This window comes from Dicentrarchus labrax, unplaced genomic scaffold, assembly GCF_905237075.1.
Source record: "Dicentrarchus labrax unplaced genomic scaffold, dlabrax2021, whole genome shotgun sequence".
Lineage (NCBI taxonomy): Eukaryota > Metazoa > Chordata > Actinopteri > Moronidae > Dicentrarchus > Dicentrarchus labrax.
In genome coordinates, this window is record NW_026136715.1 from 28,169,818 (window position 1) to 28,176,813 (window position 6,996).

The 6,996-nt window shown below is 39.6% G+C and overlaps 1 protein-coding gene across 2 annotated transcripts in view; it reads left to right on the forward strand.

Annotated features, from left to right (window-relative positions):
• The first annotated feature begins 351 nt into the window (after positions 1 to 351).
• plagl2 (pleiomorphic adenoma gene-like 2) overlaps positions 352 to 6,996 on the forward strand; it is a 47,294-nt gene continuing 40,649 nt past the window's right edge. The window contains exon 1 of one of the 2 annotated variants that reach the window (XM_051426033.1): positions 352 to 571. The gene's annotated coding sequence lies outside the window, so the exon portion shown is untranslated. Of the gene's footprint in view, positions 572 to 631; positions 789 to 6,996 lie in introns of those variants that run through there. The other variant, XM_051426034.1, reaches the window with a different exon arrangement.

Below are 6,996 nucleotides of genomic sequence, written 5' to 3' on the forward strand. Positions count from 1 at the left end.
TATCTAAATATTTTCTAATTGTAGATGATGCTCCATTAAAGCTTTGATACATGTAATAATATGGGATTTATTCAAATATGAGATGATAATATGTCAAATCTTTCCCTTACAGGAAATATAATTTCATAAAAACAAATAGGCTAATATAATTTTCTAGAGAGTGTATAAGCTGGGCTGCAGGTGTATTAACTGAATGTATTGCTTGTGACTGACTAACTGGGAGGACTGGCTGAAAACCCAGTAAGCTGTCCCTGCTGGTTTGCAAAAAAAAAAAAAGAAAAAAAAAAAGTTTGTGAAAGTGGCCTGACGTCACACTCCCACAATGCTTACCGCCCCATAACTCTGCTGCAGCCTGAGGGGAGCCAGACACACTCTCAGGCCCCGAATATAGACAAATTATTGGGCAGAAATCGGAAAAAAACAACCGAAGAAGCACCCGTGAGGAGAAGGAAGGAGCGGGGAGCGGCGGCGTGGGCTCTCCCCACCGTGGGTTTCTGGTTCGGGTCCGGGGGATGGAAGGTTACCGGGGCTCCATGTGAAAGTGACTTAATGCGGTGCTGGAAACTTTTTGGTGGGTAAAAACTGCTCGTGTTTTTTTTCCTCCTAATGTGGCTGCACGTCCTGGTGTGTGTGCATGTGTGCCTTTTAAAGCGCTTTTCTACGCGCTCCCGCTGACTGACACATCGACGCAGCGGCGCAAGTTGAACTGTTGTGAACGTTACCGTCGCGCGATCGGACTTTGCGTAATTGTGCTTATTCCCGCTGGCTGGCGGCGTGGAGGGATCTGGGTATTTAATTTTTAATTATGCGATCACCTCCTCTGTCCTTCTCTCTCCCTCTCTCCCCCCTCTTTTTATTTTTTGGGTCGACAAATGTGTTGCAAACGCGAGTGTGTGAGTGCTGTACACCGCGGTGCACTTTGTCCAGCGGCCCTCGCTGTTGATGTTCTTTGCAAGTTTTCGTGCCATCCGCTGAGTTTGGAGCAATTTCCGAAGCACTTATCAAGTGTGGCACGCCGCTGCAGAGGACAGGAGGGAGACAGGGGGAACGTCCCGCGGTGTGTGTTGACCTGCGAGAGAGGAAAGTCTGATAAAAGTCGCTCTTTAAATGAGCAACTTTGAACAAACTTTTTGTGTGCGATATCCAGGAAAACCTTGAAGCCATTGTTGCTGACTGAATGTGGCCCCTCCGCAGAGTTATCATGGCTTGTGTCATGTTTGGTCGGATGTTTTGCGTCTCTTGCCCCTTATGTGTATGTGTGTGTGTGTGTGTGTTAGAGAGTGAGAGAGAAAGAGAGAGAGAGAAAGCGAGAGAGAGAGCTTTTCCTTGGAAGCGGGTAAATAACAACCAAGACCCCAGCAAAGGGGGGTTGGGGTCAGAATGTGGGGGTTCGGTTTATGCACATGCTGCAGGCTTTTTACACGTTTGTTGTCAGTCAGGAGTGTGTGAAGCAGTCAAAAGTACAAAAAGTAAGAACTATTGTGGCACAGACAGTCAGACCTGCTGCTGGAGTAGGCAGTAATAATGAGTGTACAGCCAGCTTGTTGAGTTGTGCTGTTTTAGCCTGCTTTCACTTTATTATTCCTGTTTTTAAAGGTGCTATCGTAACTTGGAATGTAAAGATAAGTCATGATACAAATATGTGAAGATTACAATCAGTCAGATGAGAAATGAATCGTGCTATGAAGGTGCAAAGACGTGAGTTTCACTTTTACAAAGAAAAGGAAATATACAGTGTTTTGCACAGTTTATACCTCAGGAAAAAAAAAAAAAAAAATTCTATAGTTTGAAAATATATTGCGTAGATTTGCTCAGTCTGAGCAATATAATATTTTGCCTTCAATCTGATTTTCTTAAAAGAAATCACATTGTGAACCCAGTATGGTGAACTATATCGAATCATAAGTTGAGCGTATCGTTACCAGGGACACACGATATGGATTGTTTTCAGCCGATACGATAACCAATAATCACCTGAGGGTAAGAAAGGCTGAGATGTAGTGAGCAAGGATAGATGATTTAATATTTTAGAGCTCTGTTCTAACCAAATCTAACTGTTGGTAACAACAACAACAAACAACCGTTCTGACTCTTCAGATGTTATTCTTTCTATAAAGTTCATCAAAAAACATTCAAGCATGAAGTCATCAATCATTCTGCATAAGAATTCAAGATAAATTATTATTAATATGGACCGTTAATTTATTTGCTGTTATTTAATCGTCCAGATTATTTATAATAATATACATTTCCCATCATCAACCGATAATTCATCTGTTCTGATAATTATCATAACGGCCCTAACTGTAACTGCAGGAACATGATATCATTTATTACTGATTTGTCTTTCCTCGTTGGACATGCAGCTTGCACTCCGGTGGTGATATTTGTCTGTTTTCATGAAATCGGCTATGAGCTTTAAGCAGACATCTTGTGGTTGTTCAAGAGTTACCTTATTTCCTTGATTTATCCATTAGTTTGTAAAAAGGGAAAAACACCTGTTTGAATTCCCTCAAGCCCTAGTTAAGGTCTTCAGATGGCAACAGACCAAAAACTAGAGCTGCAACCATTATATTCCAACTATTCTGATAATCAATGAATTGTTTTCTGTCATTTCTAAAAATAAAATTCTCTGATTTCAGCTTCTTAGATGTGAATATTTTCTGCTTTCTTTCGTCATCTGTGACAGTAAACTGAATATCTTTGGGGTGTGGTTAAAATGACATTTAAAGATGTCAGCTTGGGCTTTGGGAAGCACTGATTCCACCAACTAATCCATGAATCCATAAATGATCGACGGATTCATTGATAATGAAAATAATCATTAGTTCCAGCCCTGCTGAAAACCCAACATTTACTGTCACACAAGACAAAAAGGAAAGACAAAGTCCTCATAACTGACAAGCTGGAACTTGAGATTGTTTAGTAGTTTTGCTTGAAAAATGACTTTACAGTTAACTGATTGAATATGTCATTCCATTAACTTTCATTAAGGGCAGGGGTGGTCCTAGAGAAACATTCATGGGGTGTCCAGAGGGGTGGCAGAATGATATGCTTTTATTTAATCACAATGACAAACTATCAATATTTGCTTGGAAAAGCCCCCAAATGAAGATATTTGAACTTACAAACATTACTGTGGTACATTAGTAAAGCATTGAACAGAAATATCTGAAGCTGGCATTAGAAATCAATACATTGCTTTATTTTTATTCATCTTCAGACATTGTTCCATTGAACTTAAGCCTATAACTTAGTCTAAAATGTGGCCATAACAGATCCTTTTATTTCTTTTGGTTTTTAACATGTTATTTAATTTAATTAATGTTTTAAATTTGACACCAAACTGGGGTGGGAAGGCCATTTTTAGCCACCCCTCTAGATCTGCCCTGGATTTTAGGAGATAACTGTGTGAGATATTGAGCATGTAATATAAAGAAAATCAATTTCTCTGCCTAGTTTGAGTGACATACACATTCTAGTAAAACATAATGATTTACTGTAATTATCCTGATGATCTGTGTAGAAAAAGGAGGCAACAAATTATTAAAAAGGAGGTAAATTATGGCCTCAAGGCAGCAGTTTTTGCACGGCTGCAACACTCCAGTTCCTCACTACAGATTCATGTCAGAGTTGCAGATCAGTCTGCTGAAGTGAGTTAAGGTGGGTTTTTCCCTCCGCCCCTGCAGCAGGTCTGAGACAAGCGTGTTCCATCAAGGCCTCCAGCTACATAATAAGGAAATGGAAGTGAGTTTGTCACGAGACAATGCCTTTGTTGCTGCCAGTCACCGTGCAAGTTGAGACCCATGTGTTGATGTTTGCTACTCTCTCGCTCTAACAGCCCTGTTGGCCATGGAGTGGCTCCACGGGCTTCAGCAGATTTCATTTCCTCCAGAGATTTCTCAAACATTTGGATTGCTAACTTTGTATTATATAGCACCTGTTTTTAGATGCAGTGACAGATGTACATTGCTCATGTAATTGGCATTAATAGTATCAACATTTTAAAGATCAGAGGTAAATTGGTGAATCGTCAGAACATAAACTCTAAGTGGTAGAATCAGAGAAATGAAACCAACCTTTTCTTTAAAGGGAGCCCTTATCAATCACGGAGTAAACTGACAAAGTGACATATTTTATGGATATTTCATATTATATTCAGTGTATAACAATAACAGTAGAGAACAACTGAAACTGTACAATGAACCCAAACAGTGAACACAATAACTGCAGGAAGTTTGTGTAAAACCAGAGATTTGGATGAATTTTGAGCAGATTTTTTCCTTTGAATATTGATCAGAGGTGAGTTTTCCTGATATTTTTAGAAATGTTTTATACAATTCTGTCGGTATTATACCTTAATTCTTAAAAAAATATGTAATGTTTTTTATTTAATATTTAAATAGGCTTCTTTTTTTTGATAAATTTAGTGTTTTATTGTTTTGTTCTATTAGCTCTTTGGTTGTTATAACTACAACAATTGTTCTAATGCAGGTTGAGGCTGTTTATCGGAGAGGAAAGACTGTCATAAATAATAATATAAACTTTACTTTGTTTTTTCCCAATGAAAAGAATTACATTTGGATATATATATATTTATATATATATATTAACGCTGCAGTAGGTAGGTATGTAAAAGTAACAGTTGTACATGAGACAGATAATCAAAAATGGTTTGGCGTGGAGGCTTGAAGATAATTGATTGTTGATTCTCATTCTCAGTGTCGCAAAGCATATATATTTGACACAAGCCAAGTTGATCACCAACCAAGTATCTCACTGAGCTCTGATTGGTTGTTTTCATTCAGGCCCGGTGGATTCTTTACAAATGCCATTAGGAGCACTAGGAGGAGCCAGAGGAACCTTTGTTTTTCACAGATTATTTTTCTCATGTTCTACTGTCAGGATATATTGAACGTTTCAACAAATATGACAAAAAGTTATTTTAATAAAAGTTACCTACTGCAGCTTTGAAGTTTTCTTACGCGCCTTAAAAGTGCCTTACAACCCCCTGCAAAGTTTTGGCGGGTACTAGTGGGTGTCAGGACCCCCAGTCTAGGAACTAATGATTGAATAAATATTTGACCAAAAAGCAAGTTCAGCAAGCGTTAAACAGTTCAGGATTCAAGTTTTAGTGTGTGAACTGTCACATATACGCTATAGATAATCTGTTACACCTACAGACAAAGCCATGTTTCAAATGCTATATAAACTACTATATGTAGGTGCACTATCAAAATAAATTTTCTGTTATCTGTTAGTGATCATGCACTGAATTAAAGTTCTTCCTGCTTCTAAACATTTTTTTACAGCCATAAAGTCCCGATGATTCGTGTTCTTCTGGTGCCTGAGCATTCTTAGCTTCTCTACTCTTAAAAATATGTTCTGCTGGGTCCATTGAGCCAGCTTCTTCTCATTAACTCCCATGCATTGCTTTACATTACTTCCATGCCCCTGTGGTTGGAGGCAGCACGTTTCATGTTTGCCTTTGTGATTGAGTGAATGTGTTTGCCTGCGAGAGCTCACACACACTGCCTGTTTGTGAAATATGCGCGTGCATGTGTGTGCCTGAACTCATGGCTTGTGTGTTTGAGAGAGAGAGAGAGAGAGAGAGAAATATCCCCCCACAATTTCTTGCACCTCTGCGGGCAGCGGTGGTGGTGGCAGCAGCAGAGACGGCGGCAACAGCAGGCTGATTTCCATGAGAAAAGAGCATCAGTTGGGTTAATGGGAGGGACAGCCCTCTGAGGGGACAAATGGTAGTTAATAACCAGGGAAGAATCGGAAAAGCTCTGATCCCTTTCTTTGTACTTTTTCACCTTCTAGAGGCAGGGATGGGATGGGGTGGGTGGGGGTGCAGAGGAGAAGGGTGAGGGAACAAGGGACACCGGGTTCATGATAGAATGGATGTTTTTCACTGAGGGGCTGCAATAAGATTGTACTATTTGTTATTTTCTCAGGACAGCGGGAGAAAAAAAAGCTTAGAGCCTGAGAACTGGAACGCAATACGGGGCATCACTGGAGAAGTGTGTGTGTGTGTGTGTGTGTGTGTGTGTGGGTTCAGTTTGTGTAATTGCACTTCTTGTGTACTCACATGTATGTATCTATGTATGTATGTATGTATGTATGTATGTATGTATGTGTTTACATGTGTGTTGAGTGTCATTGGATGAGCAGGGACAGATTTATTTATTTGTGATATGTGAGGTTTCACATAGTAGCTGCTGGTCACTCAGGTCAGTTTGAGAGAGGGATGGCTGGAGAGAGAGAGAGAGAGAGAGAGAGAGAGAGAGAGATGAATACATGAATACCATGTACCAGTTGACGTTTTAGAGATGCGTGGTTCTCACAGAACAGCCATGCTACAACATATGAAGATGGTAGATTATGATGCATTGCTGTAGATTAAACTACTCAAAAAAAAAAAAAAATACTTCAAGGACCAGTGTGTAGGATTTAGTGGCATATAGGGGTGTAGTCGCAGATCGCAACTTCCTTACTTCACCCTCCCCTTCCAAGCACGAAGGAGAAACTCGGTGGACACGAAATGTGCGAAAAATCTAGAAGAAAAAAAAATCTATCTAGAGCCAGTGTTTGGTTTGTCCATTCTGGGCTACGGTAGAAACATGGTGGTTCAGCATGGCGGATTACGCCTGAAGAGGACCTGCTCCCTCTGTAGATAAAAACAGCTCATTCTAAGGTAACAAAAACACAATGATTCTTATTTTCAGGTGATTATACTCTAATGAAAACACTGACATTTTACTGCACTTTTTTCTTTGACTTTCACTCTTTATCTACATTTGTTGACATACTAACATACTTTTGATCAAGAAAGGATTTAAATGCAGGACATTTACTTGTAGAGTATTTTCACAGTGTGGTATTAATACTTTTACATAAGTAAAAGACCTGAATACTTCTTCTACTACTGGCCACTAAAGGCAACACAGCTTTCCCGTGTTTCCATCTTTTACATGATCACTGTACTAAAAT